Source organism: Platalea leucorodia, assembly GCF_965183815.1.
Source record: "Platalea leucorodia genome assembly, chromosome: 4".
Taxonomy (NCBI): domain Eukaryota; kingdom Metazoa; phylum Chordata; class Aves; order Pelecaniformes; family Threskiornithidae; genus Platalea; species Platalea leucorodia.
In genome coordinates this window covers 41839937-41863472 of record NC_138826.1, presented here as the reverse complement: position 1 = coordinate 41863472, position 23536 = coordinate 41839937, and the positions used below count along the sequence as shown (strand labels likewise).

Sequence of the window (23536 nt, the reverse complement as noted above, 5' to 3'; positions counted from 1 at the left end):
ACTGTACACCCAGGATGCTGGTTGTTACCTTTTATCTGTTGCCTCTTGCCAAGCACAAGGGTAAGCCAGTCACAAGCAGGGAGATGCTTAACTAGCTGTCATCTGGTCTTGGCATCCTGAACTGGGAAAGAGAGTATCATTCTGATTTTAGCAATAAGAGAACATCAACTCTTGTGTAATTCCTGCCAGATAAGCATGATTCCCTTGCAGTAACCTTGGAGAACCTTGCTTAAATAAAGAACCTGATAAGGAAAGCAGTGCTTATCTGGTTGTTCCTCTCCTAGTTTAAAGCCCCTCAGCTAGGCTATCAGAGACTTTCAGGGAACAGTAACATGTCCCACATGACATAGTCCAGGGTCAGGAATGGAGATCAACACAGGCTTGTGAAGAGTGCTGGAGGTAGTTATACCTGATCATGATTTTGGCTAACTGTAACTTTCCATGGCCTTATACCATTCCCATCTGCCTAAAGTACCAATATAAAAAAATACAAGTCTCAAAGACTAGTCACCAGGTCTGTCTTCTAAGCATTCATCTAGCAATCTCAAAAGAAAATTTGGAAATAACATAGGAAATAACACAGAAATTGCTCATAGTTCCTGAAATAATAAAGCAACATGCCCTCAACTGAATAAAATTCTGAATCTACTCAGCAATGCCAGTGACTGCTGGAAACTGTTGTCAGGATTGTTGTTAAGGATCAAAAAAACACGAAAAGGCGATACACCGTTTGACATAACTCAATTAAACCTTATCCTAGATTAACCCTGGTACAAATCAGTTTCTAAATAACCGCGTAGGCCAGTACATTGCTTAAAGCAGACACCAAAACAATCCTAGGGTTACTTACAAAAGCGCAAATTCACTTTAAGCATGTGCCTGTGCATAATCCTCAAGTGGGAAGGACACCTCTCTAGTGTGGACACAGCCTGGAGCTGACGATATGCTCCGCAGATCACGCGTGTGCTGCCTTTTTTTGCATTGACTGCAATGATGATAGAAAATTCTAGGTCAGCAAACATGGCGTAACTACTGTATTTTGAACAGGATGTGACACAATTTTAATCCCTTTTGGCCTTCTGCCTTGTGTATGTGTGCCATACACAAGCAGATCAAGAATGGCTTTGCATGAGCACATCTGGAAGAAAATTAAGTGGCTGAATGACCAACATCCTCCACACATGTAGGCATATGACTTAGGTTGGTTTACTACACATGGAGAATAAAAAGGGAGCACTGCTGTGCCATGAATACATTCATTTTGGTGGTGAAGGCCTTGTGCTGTGTTGTGAAGTCTAAGGGCAAGAGATTGAGTTGGTCTGGATCCTGACATCATGGGCTGATGTCTCAGCCTGACCTTGGACCTATGCCATCACCATGGACCTGCCTGATGACTTTTGACTTGCCTGACAGACTTGAGACATGCAAGGACTCCAGTCCCAGCAAGATCAACACAGCTTGCCACGTAACTCAATCCATTTATTGGTCAAGACAATCCCAGATGACAGAACATCACAATATTTATGCTGCAAGCACCTTGATTATTTACCATTCTGTTTGTTTCCAAAATGCACTGCTTCAACTGTTGTTGATCCTTTAACAGGAGATGGGAAGCAAGTAGCAGTGCCATAGAGAGCAGAGCACTTCCAGAATCTGATTTAGACAACTTCAACAAAATGTTCCGTCATGGGAGACTGCCAATGAATGAAGATAATACAATACAAACATTGCATCAGATGATAGATAATTACAGAAGTGGCAGAAACATTATAACCTGAACAGAAAGAGAAGAGACTAAACCCTGTAATTCTTATAAATTTTCAGAAGTAAAAAGTTAGTACTTTTTAACTAAACTTAAATAAGTTCTTGCAAACTTTTCAGAAGTCTGTTGGGGAAACATCTTGCCAAGCTTTGGGTGTTTATTTGCAAAGACAGAAAAGTCATCTTGCATTTGCATTGACATCCATGGCATGAACACAGTGCAGTCCTGTAAGAATGCTTCTCCAGGGCACAGCCCTGCAGTAAATAACTAATTCTTACACCCTGAGACCTCACCCCGTCCTGTTTTCTTCTGTGGTCAGTTCTAGCTGTAAGGATGGAAAGAGAAACACCTTTGCAGCCGGTCCCCTTTGATGGTAACTCAAACAGAGCCCACTGCAGTTGTCCTACAATGATGTGCACCAACAGCCCCATCCCACCATCTCCAGACACTTGGATGAAAGTGTGCTGCTAAGACCCACAGTTTGTCTCTGGAGAGCTGTCGTGCTGGGCTCAATACCCCTCCTCACCCTCCAATCTGCCCTCTGTGACCCATCTCTTTCAGCCACTGAAAGTTATCCCTGAGCAGGGGAAGTGTTGGGCAAGCAGCTCTCCCTCGCCTGCACGTGGCGAGATGTCTGTGCTGAAAACCTCGCTACTCTTCTGGAGGTTTAAGGCACTACAACCACACAGAGCCCAGTGGACCCTATCTTACTTTATTATTACCACTATTATTATTATTATTTGTACATCTTTGTGGAGAGAGGACTTTATCCTTTGCCCTGCTTGCTCCTAGGCATATTTTAAGAATATAGTGACACAAATAGGCAAATTCACAATTCCTCCCCGAATCAATATGTTATTAAGAAGTGTAATCCAGAAGCTGAAAACAGTTAAGACTCATTACTGGCTTCCACCAGGCTTTTCTTCTCTCTCCCACATAAGGAAAACAAAAGCATTTCCTGAGAGCCAGCAAAAGGTGACTTTTCCAGCTTGGTTTGTGCCTTGGGAATATTGCTTAAAATGGTGCAAAATTGTGTTTCCTGGTAGAACTTATTGAAAACCCTTTTGTGTACGAGCAAGGCTGGTGTTATTCAAGTCAACATGAATTTGAGAAAGATGTTCCCTATGTTAGCAAAATGGACAGTTCTCATGGAAAAAAAACATGAGCTCTTTTCATTGTCACCAGGCAGAACGTTTCTAGCTCCTTCCGACTGTAAAGTAAAGAAATAAACATCGGGATGTTGGGATTCTTGGCATAGAAGAGTCACCAGAAGGTGGATAAAGCTACACTAGCCAGATTCATTGCTCAGCCCACCAGGTGGTCCCATCTGAGCACACCTACTCTCATGAAACACCAGCATCCAGCAGGGAGCTGAGCTGCTGTCCAGGTGTTTGCAGCTGGGAACCCAAGTGAAGGGAGGCCAGAGCCTGCAACAGCAACCAGGAGCCAAATTCCACTGAAATTGCATGTTGCTGGAAACCCACATGAGTGAGGCACCTGGGAGACTGGGCCATGCCCAGCTTCTGCAAGGAGCTCAACCTATTTAACCTAAATCATACATGCTTTCCTGATCATTGGATTGGCTTGTTTTCCTCACTTGCCAAAGTAATATCAATCCAAACCAAGCGTAGCAGCTTAATGAGCCTTTTCCCCTCTTTTTTTCTTCACTTCCCCCCCCCTAAAAAAAAAAGAAGCCCCAGAAGTCAAATGAGAAACCAACAATTACTCTAAGCCAACTCTAGGTTCTCTTCTCCATCAGTTCAAGAACTTCTTTGTACACTTGTTCGTAAGCTTGAATACCCCCAAAGGAAATCAAAGTGGAGGAATTCGGGAATGTAATTTTTGTATGCCACATGGGTTATACGAGACAGTGTGATGTTTACATCTTCGGGGGTTGAAATCCAGTCCCTGCCACCATACCATGCAGCAAGTGGGGCTTTCATATTTTCCAGCTCAGAGAAGGGAGGTGTGTCTGGAAGACAAATAGTGTGGCTTGAGGAAGGATAGCCTGGGAGGTCACAGGCAAGCAAAAAATTCAAAGTATTCCTGATTGCTGCTTGGAATTTCTCCCCTATCCTGAGAGACAGTACAGAAACTATCACCAGAGATCCTGACTATGCCTTGGGCTCCTGTGCTTTTCACCAGAGGGTCAAAAAGTCATCACTGAATGACATTACAGGCTTCTTTTTTTGTAAGAAAGGTACAAACCTGTTTGATCATATAAGGTAAATTCCATAAATCCCATAAAATTCAGTCTCAGCCACTGCAATATTTTCATTGTAATTTTCTTTTTTCTTTTTTTTTTTTTCCCCCTCTTTTAAAACTGACAAATGAGAATGGATTTCTCTTACCTGGTTGTAATGAAATGTTGAAGAATTTTCACTAGAAAGTGGGTATCTCTAGGCTTGCTTTATTAACATCTCAGAGTTGGGCCATCACCTCAGTGAGTGGCAACTAAGTGTTACAATTGTCACCTTATATATGTTTCTATAACAATTACATGATTATCAAAGTCCACCTAAGGTTTCCACTGTGTTCTCAATTCTTCATTCTTCTGGTCAGCATGAAGTTCTTGATTTTCCATTGGTAAACCAGTTCTTTGCATTCCGTTTCAGTTCTTGTTTATTGACCACGTAGACCACTTCAACCACTGGTCCGATGCAAGATCATAAAAGTAATTTATTTCTATGTCTAGTTTCACAATGCTCTATTTAAAACCATCTTTAAATTTTAAGAATCTGACCTCTCAACTTATATGATGAATGCTTACCTTACCCTTATTCTCGTCTAATGTCTACATCAGTTAAAATGTCTTAATCAGCAGTTCAATTATTCATCTTTTCTTACTACATCTATCTTTATCTACTGATTAACTCTGCTGGTGATTAATCCAGTCATGGGATAGGGCTATATAGGGACAAAATGAGCAGTGTAGCATGGACTTAGATTAATATAAAACACCTGTAGTTATACAATTCATGTATTTTTTCTTTTCTAAATTACCCTATACAATAACTATTCTTAAATGCACAATAATATTCAAAGCCTCAATTAATAGTTTGCTAACAGAAGCATGTTGTTACTGCTGTAATCATAATATTTGAATTCCCCTGTTGGATAGAGCTGGAAAAGGGGGAGAGCTGTGTTTATTATCCATGCATTAGAGGGGACCATAAGAAAGATAAAGGAGGTGACTGGGGAACCACACTGCTCCCTCCTGCCACCAAGCCTCGACGATGCTATTTGTTATGTGTGATACTGTCTTTTGGGAGGAGAGCTCAACCCCCAGGAAGATCTCAGCATGGCGTGCAAGACTGTCTGGCATTGCTCATGTCTTTCATCCATCCTCTCTCGGGTGGCTGGCAAGCTGCAGAATGTAAATGTCTGGAGACTGAGGCCCCAGAAACCCACAGTGCACCTACTGTACAATCAAGAACTAGCCTCAAGGAAGACAAGAATCAGACCTTTGGGCATTTCCTTTGTCTGTCATGGTCAATGTCTACAACAGAAGGATATGAGTCTGTGCATGTTTTCCATGATTAATTGTTGTATGATTAGTTGTCTCTACTGACCCTCAGCTCTTAGCCTTTACTCTAGCATCTCCTGTGCTGGTTTATTACCAGTTTTTGCTTCCACCTCCATCTCCTACCAGCTCCAAAGACTCTTGGTCATCTTTTATTGAAAGTCATGGCCAAAAGAACTGCATCTGCACCAGTGTTTCACGTCAATTTTCCCCTTTCTCTCTAATATAGCTCTGCAGGGAGGGCGATGGCGGATTATACCCAAGCATTGAGAAGAGGTCCTCAGCAGCTGAGAGAAGAGAACATGGGCCCCGGTTGCATGCAATCTTATTCTGCAGCAGGAAATACTACCTGGTGCCAATGTAACATGTTTTTTAGGGATGTTCAATCAGGCTAGTGGGACAGGTAGACATCTATGCGGCTCTGCAAGAAACCATTGGAGACATTTCTTCTCTGCATGGAGGGAAATTCCATTAGAAATAAAACTGATCCTGTTCAGTAGCCACACGAGTCTTTCATTCACACAGACTAGCTAGAGCTTGCATTTGTACAAACTGCTTCATCTTAACTCTGTGAAGGCACAGCTTAGCCACATGCTGTGCAAACACACACCACAGACAGCAGCACGAAGGGTGCTGTAGAGCTCCTTTCAGTAAGCTGAGCAATTCCAATGGGATGCTGGGTCATGTTATGAGTCTTTGTGGTTTTCAAACCAAAGTAAAACTCCATATCTTGTGCTCAGAATTCTTTTGCAAACACAATCTGCAACTCGTCACAGTAGCTCTACATGTTGTTTCTAATGCGTTTCCTCCTTGGAATATTAAGAAATTACACAGACGCTTTCCTTGAGAAACAGTGGCCCAGCTCTGACTCCATCCATGATCAAGCTATTATTGCTTGGTACTCTACATGGACCTGTCTCTGATTTTATTCACATGAGCAGTTTGTGGCAGGATCTGGACCTTGAGATTTTGGCTGGCCCCAAGGAAATACCCCTTCCTGGGCTGGACATGTCCCCAAGCAATGGGAGCGGGGTTGGGTTGGAGACTCCCACCCTGGTGCCTCCAGCCTGAATTTTTCTAGGACTCCGTGTTCAGTGGAGTGGAGCACAGGGAAAGGCTCTGATTTGGTGATAAGTATGTTCTAAGGGATGGCAGATTGAAGAGTCCGAGGGCCCACCTCTCCTAGCAGTGGATTGAAGGGGATTTTGTTCCATAAGAGCCCATTTTGTTATTAAAACATATGTGAAATTACAAATCACTTAGTGAAAGAGAAACTCTGGGAATCCCTGGAGCACCAAATGAATTTTTGCACTCTCCCCTTTGGCATCATTCCTGCTGGGGGGACAACGTGCCCGGTGGCTGTGTGGCCTTGTGTGCACTCTGAGTTTTCCTCTAGTGCCAATGCAAGAGAATCGCAATGGCCAACGCAATGGCCAGATTGCAAAATGCTGATGCAATGGCCAGATTTTTTGATGAATTGAAAATGCAAAAAGCCAGGTGAAGGCAGCCAGTTGACAAACTGAGCTCAAACAATGAGAAACTGGATCACTTAAAAGATAAACTGGAGTGTACATACCACATTTAAGCTGTTGGTAAACCACCAGGCAAGTAAAGGACCAAGGAGCAAAAGCTTTTCAAGATGAGATAGCTGCACAGACTGGAAATCACTTTCTGCAAGATCTTGCCCTTATTGAAGACCACTGTGCATCATAAAATGAGCTGTGAAAGTCAAAGGCGTTGATCAGTGTGGTTCACATTCCTCTTTTGCCTCCAGACACTCCCCACCTCTCCACTCATCCCTGAAAGTTGCTGTCTTCCTTGCCACAGCTTTGCTGTGCTTTGTAATTTTGTCTTTTCAGAAATAGCCATGGCCCTGGAAGAGCCCTGATCTTCCTAGAACAGGTTTCTCCTAGGAGGATGGACCCAAAACCAATATTTAGAAATAGCTCTTCTCTGATTAGGGCTGGACAGGAGCATGCTTTACACTGTTTAATGCCCCGCAGGCTCAAGAGTGTAGTAGTGTACCTGCTCAATGCAAAGGGCACACAGAGGGCAGGGAAATGGAAGTGATGTACAAGCACTGCATGTCTCAGGTGATGAGACCTTCCCCTTCCCTCCTTCCCCTTCACACTAGACAAGCATGTGGCAAGGACATACCTTAACCAGCCATTTGGGGATGTCAAAGACCCTTACCAAGGGTGACTTCATATTTGAGCTTGTGGTGATAGGAGCCAAAGCGAAAAACATCTTGATTTTGCGATCCAGCTTGGGAATGGATGAAAACGCAATGAAACCTGCAAGAGGGATAAGGAAGCAGACCCTACCCTCTTATCTCTGAAGGAGTTGTTGACTCCCAGGCGTGTGTGCCCATTGGAAGGACCCTTGGAGGTGGTTCTAGCAGGTTGGTGACTTGACCTGAAGCCTTTGCTGCTGATGCATTTCAGCTCCCAGCCTGACTGCTCAGCCCAGCTGCAGCTCCTGCAAGCTCTTCTTGGGGCTCTGGCAGCAGTGGGATGCACCAAAAGCCATCACTGCAACTGTTTTTGGGCTGTCACTGCTCAAAACTGTTCTGTTAAAGTGAACTGGGATTTTCACCTGCTCTTTTCCCTTCGTTGTTTGGACATGCCTGGATGTTACTCTCCCTGTCCAGGTTTTCAGGAGAACACTCCCAAACCGGAGGTGCACAGCTAATGTAATGTAACTCTGACAGTGGTCTGATCTCCTAAGTACCTGTGATGGTGCCTTGAGAGTAAGCCACGTAGTATAACTGCTCCTGTCCAGTTTTCTGCAGAATATAGTTGATCGTTGCTGGAAGGTCATACATGGCCATTTCATGAAAGCTGCAATGGAGACAGGCACATGACAAAATTACTGTTGCTGACCTTGAGAGTGACGGGCAGGACACAGCAAGTGGTGCTATGACTATTTGGGGAGCGGGCGAGGGCTCTGGCAGGTATGGGCATCCCTATGGCATCTTAGTGGTGTTGGTTTATGCCCACTGACAGATGGTGTGACTGTCAGCGGCGCTGCTCCTCCAGCCTACAGACACTGCTGAGGATACCAGGTACCTGCTCACCCTTCAGTTGCACAGAAAATACCTGTAAGCTGAGTATTCCTGCTGGTGAAACTCAAACTCTCTGTGCTTTTGTGACCAGCTATTCCCCTGGCTGTTTCCGATCCAGACATCGTAGCCAGTGTCAGTGAGGATGAAGCCCAGGCTGCTGTTGGGCAAGTTGGTAAGCCAGTTGCTTCCCTCCAACACCAGGCCATGCTGCAGGAGGTCTGTGGGCTTTGGAGCTGAAGAAAGAAGAGGAGGAACATTTTCTCTGACCACTAGCAAAACTGACTGTTCACACCCAGGTATGGCTTTGGCAGTAGCTCCCTGGGGAAGTGACTCCAGTGCAGGGAGATGGTCACCTATGTCCTCAGCCTCTTTGGAGAGGTGTTTTTGAACTAGGGTCTTTGGTTATCCCAGGGCAGAGAAAATCGATATAGCGAATCTCAAAAAAAAGTTTGAGCTCCACACTGAATAGAGCTCAGTAAATCATGCTCCCAGGAAGAAAGAAACCAAGCCTCATGTCTGTCTGGACATTGACTGTGCCCTTTGCGTGGAGACCACCCTCCTCATGGTGCTCAGGTACTCCGGCTCTGAGCAGGAGACATCGAAAACCCAGCAGAGTCTAAGTACCTCCCACGGCACGGCAACACCATGATGCCCCATTGCAAGAGACGCGGGTAGTGGAAGGGTGAAGAGCATCTCCTCCACCCACTTCTGCCCAATTTAAGCCATATGGGCAACTCTCAGCTCCCCAGAACAAACTTAAGATCTTTGTTACAAAGGACCAGGAAGCCTGAAGTGCTGTAGGAAGAGAGTAGAAGAGAGATTAGGGAAAGGTTCAGTTTGGAAAGGACCTCTGGAGGTCTATGCTCCAATACCCTGCTGAAAGCAGATCCAACTTCACAGCCACAACAGGGTCATCGTAAGGATATCTGAATTCATGCAGTAGGGCAGCCACAGGTTGCAGCATGAAAAAGTTGAAATAAAAGTGACGTTCTTTTCTTTTCCTTTTTTTCCTCTTTTTCCCATTGGTTTTTAAACCCTCAATATAAGACTCACATTTCCACCCTGGACAGCTGAGGACAAAGTGTCCTGAATGGAAGTCTGGCTTTTTACACTTATTTGCTATGTTCATACTCCAGTTCTCCTGCTTCCCAGAAGAGGGACAGCCTGCCAAGAATGGGGCATCACCCCCTCCACTTTGAAACAGTGGTTCAAGTGAAGATCAGAAAGGAGCCAAAATGGTGAGATGGCATTGGATTGGACATGTGGGTTTTTTTGCTGACAAATGGCTTTTTGCTGCTCCACTGGCTGGCTTTGAGCTTAGGTAAAACCTGGGGCAAGATTTCTCTGTCCCATTCATTCTCCTTATCTTTTCCTTTCTCTTAGGAGCAGATCCTCTCAGAACAAGAAGGTCGGCATGGTGGGCACCTGCATTTCTTCTGCTCCTGAGGTTAATCCTACAGGGAAAGTTGTCTCTTTGAGGACCCAGCCCATGACGAGGCAGCCCTGACCATGACCTACTCCAGCCCAGCAAAGCTCTCAGGGTCCCTGGACAGGCAGGCCAACTTTCTCATGGCACTTACAGGGATAGAACATGCTGGAGCCCTGTGCCTCTGCTTCGTGGGAGGTGCTCATGCTTCCTGGGTTGTCTCTACCGTGAGGAATCCTCTGCATGGTGAGGTAATAGCTGTCGTCTGTCACCACTTCATGCTCCTCATAGGGGTACCCATGGTAGCAGACAATTTCACCCTGTGGGAAGGGAAGGACAGCATGCGACAGGTCCTCAGGGAGGTGAGGGTCTCCATCCCTGAGGGTATCAGGGAGACCGACTGGGCGAAGCCAACAGTGGCTGCCCTGAGCTGGTGGTGGTGGTGACTCCTGCTGTTAGCAGGAGGGTGGAGTAGGGATCTCCGAATGTCCCTTCCACCAACGCTGAGGTGATGTCATGACTTCAGCTAAAATTTTTGGCAGGTGTGAGTTTTCCTTACTTCCTGAGCAGGTCTGGTAAAGAAAGACCCATTGTTGCTTTTCATGTTGCAATCAACATTTGTGAAGAGCAGGGCAGCGATAACAGTGAAGCTCCAAGCTTGAGACAGCTGCGTTGACCAAAGCTGTTGGCTTGGACTGAACTCCCCCATAAATGTCTGCCATAAATCTCTGTGTACATAAGCACAGGGAGACTAAAGCTCTAATAAAACCCTGGTACCAAACCCCGGTGAGGATACAGACATAGAGACGGGTCCTGTCCAGACTATGGCAGCATAGGTAGCTTCCATGCCCAAGCAGGAAAAGAAGGGAGAGAAATCAGGACTTACAACATCCATGGATGCCTTGGGGCTTGCATCTGACTCGTCACTGATGCACATTAAATAAGTGATGGTTACAAATAGCCACATCATGGTGCTCTGCAAAACATTGTCAACATGATCAGTGTGAGACATATCATTGATGGAACTGACACAGAAGGTAGGGATTGCACACATTTCACTTGGCCTGCACTACACTTCTGTTAGTATATCAACCTGACCTCCCAACAGGTGAAATAATTATAAATTTGAAATCATCTAATTGGTTCAAAAAATGGCCCATTTTCCTTATCTTGAACAATGCCAGAGTCCAAACTCCATCACATTTTAATCACACATTCTCCATCAGATCCTTGTATTCAGAAAAATGCATGTGCATGTATACAGCTATGCCCTCCTAGGCAAATCTGGTCTTTGAGGGGATGATTATAGACTATTCATTTAAAATGATGGCTTGGATGGTCAGAAGAATAGATTATTTGGTTAAACTGATAACTGAACTAATCAGGAGTAAACCACCCTATTTTAAGTTTCAGGACCATGGAGGTTTTGTTCTTAATATGAAACCAAATAATGGGATTTGGTTGGGCTCTCCTTATGGCTGAAAGGGACCTCGCGACACACTTGAGTTGTTTTTGCAAACCTAAGTGAAATACTATCCAAGGAGACCTGCTGTTTTTCCTGGGAGGGGTTTTGAAGTATCTGCTTTGTAAGTAAGTAGTAAGATATCTTACTATCATTTTATTTTTTGGAGACAACAAATTTGCAACAGAAATACTGCCTCAGTTCTTGTATAACATGGTTAAATACTTAAATTGCATGGAGCTCACAGCAAGGAGCCCTGCCAAATCCCCGCCGAATGCATGTGCCTGTGCTGGGCAGCATGGGAAGCAGCGATCACAGCCAGATACCAGCGCCAGGTATCTTGCATTCACCCCATTTCTTCCCTGCAAAATATCTTCCTGGGAAAAGATAGGAGAACAACTAGCAAGTTTCTGTCATTTCCCAGCTAACCCTCATTGTCCCTTCTCTCTTCTGCTGGAGGCACTGGCTTCCCATGCTGCAGGAGGTGGTTTTGCAGCTGGGGAAAAGGCCACCTGCTCCCTCTGCTGTCTCTGGAGCAGATACATGGAATATCATGCAGACACTGCTGCTCTGCTGGAGTGGACCTCGCGAAACCCCTTGTCCACCTTCCTGCTCACAGTGGGGTATCGGCAGCATGAGGTCGTGGTGGCTGTGGTTTGGCCCAGCAGAGCCCTGACTGCCCCCCCCAGAACAGTGACACCCCACCTCCCTTGGCTGCTCCCCACTCTGGGGGAAGAAGTGTTCCCCACCTCCACCCTGAACCCCCCCGGCTGTGATTTGGGGCCAGGAACCCCTCGTTGCATTGCCTGTCACTGCCGACATCCCTGCTGAGCAGCGGGGCTCTCCTTCCCTGGGGAAGGGCGGTTGAGGGATCATTCCTGGGATGCTCCTGAGGAGCACATGGATCTCTGGGACACACGGGCAGAGGTGGGAGGCACAGCAAGGGCAGCAGCCACGCGCACTCAAAACAGCCCTTCCTCAGCTGCCTGGCCCCAGAAGACTCTGGTCTCATTATTTTTAAGACTGAGCCTTTCAGAAAAGCAAGGAGAGACAGAAAGCATTTTTATGGCGTAACATCAGTAGAATAGCGTGCAAATTCAAGGGAAGAGCCTTGCTCGGGATGGCCTTTCCCTCCCAACAGCCAACCTGCAAAAATATTCCCTTTGTGAAGGGTCCCTCAGCTCAACAGACCTTGAGAGCTCTTGGTGACCTCCAAGAGGTGCAGCAGGGTGAAACCTCTTCCACCAGTAGCATGGTCCTGACCCCTGAGTGCTTCCACCACCCCTCCCGCAAGAAGGAACGACAGGAATGACTTTCCTTCAGACCCAGGACTCCCAGGGAAGCCCCACTGTCCCATCTGCAGGGCTCTTCAACTACCTACAGCTCTCTCCTGCTGTCCCCAGGGGTGACCCTTTGCTGGCAGCCTGAGCAAAGGCAGAGGCACCCAAGGAGGAAGGATTACCCATCACTGTCCAGGCGCTGCAACACAAGAGGCGTTGAGTGCCTTTCTTCCTGATGTCTGCCAAGCAGGAGGTCCTCACCGCCAGAGCATGCTGCTCTCATCCACCATGCATTAGGCTATTATTGCCTCTGCTCCATGCATTCAGGAGTGTCACAGGTCGCCGCTGCCTCTTCCAATCCTTCCTCCTGCAAACATGTAATTTACCTGAGGGCTGGAGTCTGCTCTGAAAGAAGACACCCTTCCTACCCGGGCTCACTTGGGAATATTTTTGTGGCACTACAGAAGAGTTGAGAGCTGTAACAAACTGGTTATTTCCACTTGGTGCAGCACAGCATCATCTGATGTCACCTGTCACCTCTGTGGACTGGAGGATGTGCAACCTCTGGACCACTCTCGAGCTGCACTGAGGCTGCCTTTAGTGTATGGGGCTGGTGTTGGTGTACAGGGCCGATGTTGGTGCATGGGGCCAATGTTGGTGCATGGGACTGATATTGGTGCACAGGGCTGGCGTTGGTACATGGGGCTGGCTTTGGTGCACGGGGCTGGTGTTGGTGCATGGGGCTGGCATTGGTGCAAGGGGCTGGTGTTGGAGTCAGTTATCTCTGTGGGCACTTATCACAGCCCTTGTTGATGTGTTTTGCCCATCCTGCGCTTGTCCCACAGACTTTGCCTCTTCCTAGCTGGCAGTGCCTTTGGCCAGCCACTGCCCAGTGGCTGAGGAGCTCCCTGCAGGGACATACAGGGGTGGCACGGGCTGTGGGTGTCATTTTTGGCAGCACTGCCTTCGAGGCCGCCTCTCCGCTCCTTGCCAATGTGCCCACGCACTGGCACACTGCAGTGACCCAGTGCTGGCTTTGCACCCTGCAGGCTCCTGTCGCCTCTGCTGGTGTCAATACCTGCCAGGTCTGGCCAAGCCACGCTTGCTAAAATGCAAACATGCATTCTTTGGAAAGCCTAAATAATTCCACCTTGATCTGAAGCTGTAATGACTGGTCTTTACTAAAGACTACCTGGAGGCAGTGCTAGAAGCCCTCCCAGCCTGGCTCACCCTTGCACGAACGGTGACTCAGACCAGAGTCTGATTTTTCCCCTGCAGGGAGAGGAGGAGAGGTGGAAAAACAGAATCAAATATGCTGAGACAAGAAATCACCCCCTCTTCCTCCCAGCATATATAAATGCCAAGATAACTTGCCTTCCTTTTGGGGACAGGACATCAGAGAGGATCCTGGTGGAGCTATGGCCACTTCTGGTCCTTGCATCAAGTCTGGGGCCACATTACTTCCCCTGTAACTTGAGTCTGATGGAGAGAAAGCAGAGCAGGAGCTGAGCCTTCAGCAAGGTGTTCCCAGATATTTCCAGCATGCAGACCATGACACAGCTCTTGCTGTGGGATGGAGACTCTCCAGAGAGGATCCAGCACATCTGATGAGGTGTTGTGCACCACCAGGATGCAGATGTGCCCCTCGCCATCCCCTCACTCCTCTCTGCACCAGCCCCAGCCGGTATCTCACTATTGCCAGTGCTGCAGCCCCAGGGGTACTCCCCGCCTCTCCTGCAGCACGGAAAAAATTGGGCTGGGAGGCCCCCAGAATGACATCAATTCAGGGTGAATTACTACATGGACTATTAAGGCATGAGAGAGTCAGGAAAAACAGCCACAATCAGATCTCGAAGCATCAACATTTTCTTGCTGGCAGGCTTATCTGCCATCTGCTGAAAGGAGACCAGCCTGCAGCTGATGGGACATCTGGACTGCGTTGGCATCCCCAGCCAGGCAGAGGGTTGTAGAACGGGTCTATGTTGGGAAGATGCAAGCTCAGCCCAACATCTGGCCCTGAACAGGGAAGGGCTGCAGCATGCAGTGCGTACCAAGGATCAGCTAACAAGGGAGATGCTGTAGGGGGCTTGCTAGGCTCAGCACCGCAGCACAATCCAGGCTTCCAGGCTTCAAAGTGAAGGTCATTACTGGAGAAGCAATGTATTTCTCTTATCTGTCTAGAAGCAATTAAAAAAATCCATCTACAAAATTGGAATAAAAATTAAGAATTCTGAGCTTAAAAAACAAGCTTATTCCATAGGTTTTAAAAGTCATTTTATTTTCCTCTTGTAACAGACACCCACTGAAGGGGGGAGAGAGAGGAAGGGATTACTTGAAAGCAACTGCAAGGTGAACCATTGGACTGCTTGCTCATCGGGGCTGCTGTTAGTACTGGATCCCAACAGGACTGGTGTGAACATGGTGTGAGTCACGGGAGTGAACATCCACCACGTATGGGTTTTATCTGCCCGTAGTGCCGGGGGATGCAGTTTCTGTCCAGCTGTGAGCCAGCGAACCAGAGCACTTGGCGTTCAAGGAAATGTGAAAATGTTGCTGACTACCAGCCTGCATAACAGCGCAGAAAGAGGGACCTTTGGACTTGCTTGATTTTTGAAATGGATTTTTCAGAGATTTTAACATCTGTACATTTTGAATTTTCTTAGATTTTTTCAAATTTTTGAAAGTTTTTGCTGCCTTTTGAAACTGTTTGGAATGCAATTTTTTGAAAGATAGATACATGACGTTTAGGGACACACCTATAGCCAGATTAAATTTTTTTTTCATAAAAGCCAGGTCACATTGGATGCTGGAGCAGTGCAATTGCAACGGATGCCGGAGCAGTGCAAGGAGCACCAGCAGCGGCAGCAGCATGGTGACTACCTGGCAAAAAGCAGTATCTTCTGCTTCTCCTGAGCTTCTAGCACCTAGTAGAACCAATGTAGCCACCCAGACAGAGCTCCTGCTTGAACGCATGCAACCACACAGGTTTCTGGCATGGGATGTGTGAAGGGATATTCCTAGGGGTGGAAAGTGATTGCAAGCAAGCCTGTGGGAGGTGTGACCAGATTGATGAACTGCTCTGCCTGGTGGCCGAGCTGCAGGAGGAGATGGGCAGACTGAGGAGTAGTCGAGAAGCTGAGAGGGAGACTGATCAATGGAGCTGTACTCTGCCATATCTGATACATAGAAGCCAACTCAGCGTGGCCACTACAGAGGCAGGTCCAAGATCTGCTTTGTGCCAGGAGGAAGGCAGCATCACAAGGGACAAGGAGGGGTGGAAGAAGGTTACAGCACAGAGTGGTAAGAGAAACCCCTCCTTATCTTCTAAGATACCCTTACAGAACAAGTACAAGGCCCTGGGTACGGTAGATGAAGTGCATGAGAGACAGAGGAGGAACCTGTGCAAGCAGTCTTGCCAAGGTCAAAGAGACCAACACCTTGCAACAAAACCTGCATTAAGACCAGTGCCAAGAAGAAACAGTGATGAGTTATGGTCATTGGTGATACCCTCCTGTGCGCAATGGAAGCACTTGTTTGCAGACCAGACCCTCTTTTCAGGGAAGTTTGCTGCCTCCCTGGGGCCTGAATTAGGGAAGTCACCGGACAACTGCAGAGCCTAGTACAACCTTCAGACTGCTATCTGTTCCTGCTCTTCATTCAGTGCTAGTGGGAACATTTACACTGCTCCTGGGAGCATGGAGGGCTCAGGAGTGCACCTGAAATGCTTGCACACCAATGCACGCAGTATGAGAAACAAATAGGATGAACTCGAAGCATTGGCCAGTTCCCAGAGCTACGATATCATTGGTATTGGTGAGACTTGGTGGAATGAGTCCAGCGCCTGGAGTGCTGGGATAGAAGGATACAGGCTGTTCAGGAGGGGTAGGCAGGGCAGGCAAGGTGGAGGTGTTGCACTATATGTAAGGGAGAGGTTTGATGGTACAGCCCTTACAGTCAGTGATGATGTGGTTGAGAGCCTCTGGGTGAGGATTAGGGGGATGGAAAACAAAGGAGATGTTGTAGTGGGTATCTACTACTGATTGCCCAGCCAGGATGTAAGCACTGATGAGTTATTCTATAGGCAATTAGGAGAAATGTCTGGATCGGTAGCCCTTGTCCTTATGGGAGATTTCAACTTCCCAGACATCAACTGGGAATACCATACTGCTGTGACAAGCAGGTCTGGGAAATTCTTGAAGTTTGTAGGAGACAACTTCTTGTCACAACTACTCAGGGAGTCAGCTAGGAAAGATGCCCTCCTAGACTTGCTATTTGTGAATAGAGAAGGACTCGTGGGGGATGTGATGGTAGATAGCTGTCTTGGCCACAGTGATCATGAAATGGTTGAGTTTAAAATTGTCAGTGTAATGAGAAAAAAGGACAGCAGAGTTGCTACCCTGGATTTTGAGATTCAGGGATGTACTTAGCAGAGTCCCCTGGGAATCTGCTGTTGAGGGCTTAGGAGTCGGTGAGTGCTGGTGAGTTTTTAAGAAGCACCTTGGAGAAGCACAGGAGCAGGCAATTCCACTGTGTCTTAAGTCAAGCAAGCATGGCAGAAGACCAGCTTGGCTGAACAGGGAACTCCTCACAGAGCTCAAGAGGAAAAAAAAAGAATTGTACGATCTCTGGAAGCAAGGTCAGGCTTCACAGGAAGATTACAGAGCCATGGCTCGCATATGCAGGGAGAAGAAATGAAAGGCCAAAGCTCATTTAGACTTGAAACTGGCCAGTGTTGTGTCAGACAGCAAGAAGGGCTTTTTAAAGTACGTTAATAGCAAGAGGAGGTCTAAAGAAAACATTGGACTGATGCTTGTTGAAGATGGTCATCGGACTAATAGGGATGAAGAAAAAGCTGAGGCACTCAATGCTTTTTTTGCCTCAGTCTTTAATGATACCGATAGTCCTTGGGCTGGCCAGTCTCCTAAGTTGGAGGACCACAAGTGTGGGAACAGTGGCTTTCCATTTGGAACACTGAAATTGGAAGGGACCAGCTGCATCAGCTGAGTGTTCACAAGTCCATGGGGCCTGATGGGATTCATCCCAGAGTACTGAAGGAGCTAATGGATGTTATGGCAGGACCCCTCTTGATCATCTATCAAAGGTCTTGGGAGTCTGGGGAGGTCCCTGCTGACTGGAAGCTAGCCAATGTTATTGCAATCTACAAAAAGGGCGTGAGGGAAGATCCAGGGAACTACAGTCCTGTTAGTCTGACCTCAGTTCCTGGAAAAATTATGGAGAAGATTATACTGGGTGCTATTTAAAGGTATTTAAAGAATAATGCAATCATCAGGCACAGTCAACATGGGTTCACAAAGGGAAAGTCCTGTTTAACTAATTTGGTATCTTTCTATGATAAAGTCACCCACCTTGCAGATGAAGGGAAGGTGGTGGATGTGTTTTTCTGGATTTTACTAAGGCTTTTGATACTGTCCCTCACAGCATCCTTCTGGACAAGTTGACCAACTGTGAGATAAGTGGGTTCACAGTGTGCTAGGTGAAGAACTGGCTAAAGGGCAGAGCTTGAAGGGTTGTAGCGAATGGGGCTACATCTGGCTGGCAACCAGTCACCAGCGGTGTTCCTCAGGGTTCAATTCTAGGGCCAGTGCTGTTCAATACATTTATCAACCATCTGGATGCAGGAGTTGAATGCACCATTAGCAAGTTTACTGATGATACCAAACTTGGAGATGCTGGTGACTCTCTTGAGGGACAAGAGGCCTTGCAGAGGAATCTAGGTAGATTGGAGCATTGGGCAATGATTAATGGGATGAAATGTAACAAGTCAAAATGCTGGATTCTGCACCTGGGTCGGAGTAATGCTGGGCACGAGTCTAAACTGGGAGAGGAGTGGCTGGAGAGCAGCCCTGCAGAAAGGGATCTGGGGGTGCTGGTTGGCAGCAGGCTCAATAGGAGCCAGCAGTGTGCCCTGGTAGCCAAGAGGGCAAACCGCATCCTGGGGTGCATCAAACACAGTGTAACCAGCCAGTCAAGAGAGGGGATTATCCCTCTGTATTTAGAATCATAGAATCATAGAATGCTTTGGGACGGAAGGGACCTTTAAAGGTCATCTAGTCCAACCCCCTGCAATGGGCAGGGACATCTTCAACTAGATCAGGTTGCTCAGAGCCCCATCCAGCCTGGCCTTGAATGTTTCCAAGGATGGGGCATCTACCACCTCTCTGGGCAACCCATTCCAGTGTTTCACCACCCTCATCGTGAAAAATTTTTTCCTTGTGTTTGCTCTAAATCTATCCTCCTTTAGTTTAAAACCATTACCCCTTGTCCTGTCACAGCGGGCCTTGCTAAAAAGACTATCCCCATCTTTCTTGTAGGCCCCCTTTAAGTATTGAAAGGCTGCAATAAGGTCTCCCCGCAGCCTTCTCTTCTCCAGGCTGAACAACTCCAGCTCTCTCAGCGTTTCCTCATAGCAGAGGTGTTCCATCCCTCTGACAATTTTTTGGCCCTCCTCTGGACCCGCTCCAACAGGTCCATGTCCTTCCTGTGCTGAGGACCCCAGAGCTGGATGCAGAGCTCCAGGTGGGGTCTCACCAGAGCAGAGTAGAGGGGCAGAATCACCTCCCTCAACCTGCTGGCCACGCTTCTTTTGATGCAGCCCAGGACTGTGAGAGCACATTGCCGGCTCCTGTCAAGCTTTTCATCTATCAGTACCCCCAAGTCCTTCTCCTCAGGGCTGCTCTCAATCCCTTCATCCCCCAGCCTGTACTGACACCAGGGGTTGCCCTGACCCAGGTGAAGGACCTTGCACTTGGCCTTATTGAACCTCATGAGGTTCACACAGGCCCACTTCTCCAGCTTGTCCAGGTCCCTCTGGATGGCATCCCATTCCTCAGGCATGTCAACTGCACTGCTCAGCTTGGTGTCATCTGCAAACTTGCGGAGGGTGCACTCGATCCTGCTGTCTATGTCATTGATGAAGATATTAAACAGCACTGGCCCCAATACAGACCTCTGAGGGACACCACTCGTCACTGTTCTCCATCTGGACATCGAGCCATTGACCACTACCCTGTGGATGCGACCATCCAGCCAGTTTGCTATCCACTGAACAGTCTGCCCATCAAATCCATATCCTTCCAATTTAGAGAGAAGGATATTGTGGGGCACCACGTCAAAGGCCTTACAGAAGTCCAGATAGATGACATCCATAGCTCTTCCCTTGTCCACTGATGCAGTCACTCCATCATAGAAGGCCACTAGGTTGGTCAGGCAGGACTTGCCCTTGGTGAAGCCATGCTGGCTGTCTTGAATCACCTCCCTGTCCTCCATGTGCCTTAGCAGAGCTTCTAGGAGGATCTGTTCCATGATCTTCCCAGGCACAGAGGTGAAGCTGACAGGTCAGTAGTTCCCAGGGTCCTCCTTTTTACCCTTTTTAAAAATGGGTGCAATGTTTCCCTTTTTCCAGTCCCCACGGACTTCACCTGACTGCCATAACTTTTCAAATATCACAGAGAGTGGCTTGGCAATTACATCAGCCAACTCCCTCAGCACTCTGGAATGCATCTCATCAGGACCCATAGGCTTATGTATGTAAGCATTGGTGTGGTCTCACCTTAAGTACAGTGACAGGATGCCTGGTGTAGAGAACCGGTACCAAATGTGGTTTTGTCTCGACATTGCCGCTGTAGCGCCATCCAGCGTCGCGCTTCGAAAAGACCCTCCTCTCCACAGTTTTGAGAAAAACAACCTCGTGCGCCTGCGCAGGGACAAAAGGCGCGAAAAGAGCCGAGGCGGGGACAAAAAGGCGCGAAAAGAGCCGAGGCGGGGGCAGCACGTCCGTGGCGAACCGCACGTACACATTTGTGATCCGCGCGTGCGTGGGAGCCCCTATATAAGGAGCGCACGTGCCCCGCGGCGGGGGCGGCGGCGGCACACGCGAGACTGCTCCTTCCGTTCCTGCACCCTCAAGGCCCCCCCCCCCCCCTTCGGTCCCCGACGAAGCCTGAGGCCACCGAAGACCCTGCGGAAGATCACCGGACTCGAAGTGGTGGTGACAAACTCCTCCTTCTCCTTCTCTCCCCTATTCTTTTCCTCTCCTCCCTTGCCCTCCCTCCTCCCTCTGTTCTCTTCTCCCCTCCAATAAAAGTGAAAGGTTGTACGGCATCTGACTGATTCCAGAGTCTTAATCTCGTCCTTGGGATCGTATCGAAACCTCCCCCGACATTGGATCGGGACATTTAATTGGCGTCACGGACAGGATCCCTTGAGACGAGAGTGTCATACAACCTTATGGTGTGCTGAGCGAGTGTGTGTGAACGAGACGTACAAATAAGTACGAAGCGAGTGCGGAGTTCCGATCCACGGCTCTGCTCTCCCGCGAGGGAAGCAGCCGGAGACGAACGAAGCGCAAGGAAGGAGTGGGTGTTGAGAGCTTTGTACTGAAACGCGCGTAGCAGTTTGTGATTTGAGCTCCTGAGGGCGTATAGGGGAGACTTGAATTGATGGTGTGACCCCCTCAGGATGATATCCCCTTTGTAGGCTCTGCTCTGTCTCATACTAGTTTATGGTCTGGCCGCCTGGGGGAGTATAGGGAAGTTTGAATTGTACGGTGTGACCCCCTCAGGACGATATCCCCTTTGTAGGCTCGTCTCTGTCTTGTAGTAGTGTGCGGTTTGGCCTCCTGGGAGCGTATAGGGGAAACTTGGTTTTTCTAAGGCTTGACCCTCCCGGGACGAACTCCCCTTTGTAGGATATGGCCGCCCAAAAGGCGGGCAATTTTTGTGAAGAGGCAGAGAAATTATATGAGTTTTTAGAAACATACCGCTCTTGCCCCTCAGCCCCGGGACGAGATTGGGCACGGGACCATTGGTTCCAACTGCAAAGTGTTACGGTCCGAATAGCGGTTTTGCATAAAGAAGCTAGAGCGAAGAAGGGGAAAGGGAAAGCCATCGTTTGCGCTGTGCTAGGAGCGTGTCTGGCAGTGGCGGTGGAGGACAAGAAACTAGCACCCTGCCAATCGGAGGCTGTGGCCGCTTCGTTGCAAGCGGCGATAGCACCGCTGTGAGAGCAACTACTAGAGACCAAATGGGCGCTAGAGGAGGAGAAGCGCCAAAATATGATTTTGAAGGAGGAGCTGAGGGTTCAGCTCCTGAGGGAGGCAGACACCCCTGCTGAGGCGGAGGTAATGTTGGAGGAGAAAGGGGTATGCCAAATCTACCCCCAGAAAGATTTAAAGCGATTAAGGGAGACTGTGGATAACCCCCCCCATATGTGCCCACTGGTAAAGACAGAATACATATATGAGGATGATAGCGACAACCGTCCCCAAGTTGTAACCAAAGAAATCCCTTTTACCGCTACCGAGTTGGCTAAGCTCTGAAAGGATTTTGCTAGGACGGCAAGGGAGTCCGAAACCGAATATGCGTGGAGGGTATCCCTGTCGGGGGGGGATGGGATCATGCTATCGGAAAAGGAAGCAGAGGGGTATTGGGGCCCCGGCGTCTTCCTTACAACGGGCAATCGCTGAGCCCCATGGTCTCTGACCCAGAGGGCTGCGTATTGGGCGGGGGGGGCTGAACCCATTAGAGAGGGGGGATCCTCTGGCTATAACTGGTTCGGTCGATCAACTGCTAGAAAACGTACAGAAGGCGGCATGCCTGCAAATGGTGTATGACTGGGAACTTAAACCAAATCTAAGCTCTCCAATGTTACTACCGGTAGACCCCGAGCGGCTGACACCGCTAATAAGAGGACTCCCCAACTCGTTAAAACCTATTGGGATCCAATTGCAGGGGAGAATCCAAAATGTGCCTCGTGAGGAGCGAATTGCAGCTGCCCTGGAGGGAACGGTAACCCCCGAACAGCGGCAATGGGGGAGGAAGGTGTGGACCTGGGGGCAGATAGCTCAGGAACTAATAAACTATGGGAGGAAATATGGGCTAGTAGGCAGGACTTACCAAAAGGTAGAAACTAGGGCCATGCGGGCAGCGAGGCCGGCAAATAAATCGCTGGCTTTTTCGGGGGGAAGCCCCGACCTAACACAAAGGGAGAAACCCCCATTCCGACAAGGATTGTGGCAAATGGGACTGCAAAAGGGGGTGCCCCGAGACTTGATGGATGGGCTCCCCACCAAAAAGTTGAAGCTCCTGGTGCGGAGGTGGTCCCGGCAAGGACCCCCTCCCAAACCGAACCCACCTTCTGCGCCAGCATTGGACAGGGAGGAAGGGTTTAAGAAGGATGAAAAGAGTGGCGGGAAACTAAAACCTCCGCCCCCTCAGGGTGAGGAGGGAGGCGGAGGGCGGAGGTTTATCAGACAACTCACCTGCAATAATAAAGGAGACCTACTAAACCCCACCAACTGGGATGGGCCGAGCGGGTGGGGGAGGCAGTGGCCAATGTCGATAATCGCTGAGGTACAAACAGGTGCCCGAAAATTGCGGCATTTTGTCCACAGGCGCCAACCATGGTACATGTCTCTCGAAACCCCAATTGCCCTGGTGCATCATCTGACTCCCCCAGCCAGCTGGTTCTGGTCGAGCTTCCCACTGTGGGAGCTGTGCCTCTCATATTAGATACCCCCCTAAACAAATATACATGGAAAGCGAAAGACACCAGTGGGAGAACCGACAAAATCCACACCAAATGGATTATTCCCTCCTTCTAACCCAAGGAGCGAGTTTGTTCCTATTTGTTTTTTAAGGGTGGTGATATGACCATGATGCACCTGCTACTTTGGATCATTTTAACTCAGGGACACCAACCCATTAGAATATTCCACTGTGTATATCCGTTTTTATAATTGGTGGTCCATATGTGTGCATACATGTTTGTACCTAATTGCAGCTCTATGAATAATTCTAGATGTAATATCTATGTCAAACAGGCTAAGTATTAGATGTTTCAGTGCACTACAGTCTTTATGCAATAGTACAAAGACATCTAATTGTCTGGTGCATGTCTAAGCACGTATATGTGTGTGTGCTTATTTAAGAAAAAATACCCAATAACTTTCCAATGATACCTATTTATGTTGGACATCTCAAGGATTTCAACCTATGATTT

The 23536-nt window shown here is 48.1% G+C and overlaps 1 pseudogene across 1 annotated transcript in view; it reads right to left on the bottom strand.

Annotated features, from left to right (window-relative positions):
- LOC309588984 overlaps positions 1-23536 on the bottom strand; it is a 42581-nt pseudogene that overhangs the window by 10371 nt on the left and 8674 nt on the right. Inside the window, exons 4-12 of the transcript in view lie at positions 10662-10751; positions 9930-10095; positions 8384-8582; positions 8016-8125; positions 7443-7579; positions 6862-7004; positions 5635-5706; positions 4819-4885; positions 3508-3734 (exon numbers count right to left, since the gene is read on the bottom strand). The product of the transcript in view is annotated as an uncharacterized misc_RNA (transcript). The remainder of the gene's footprint in view (positions 1-3507; positions 3735-4818; positions 4886-5634; positions 5707-6861; positions 7005-7442; positions 7580-8015; positions 8126-8383; positions 8583-9929; positions 10096-10661; positions 10752-23536) is intronic.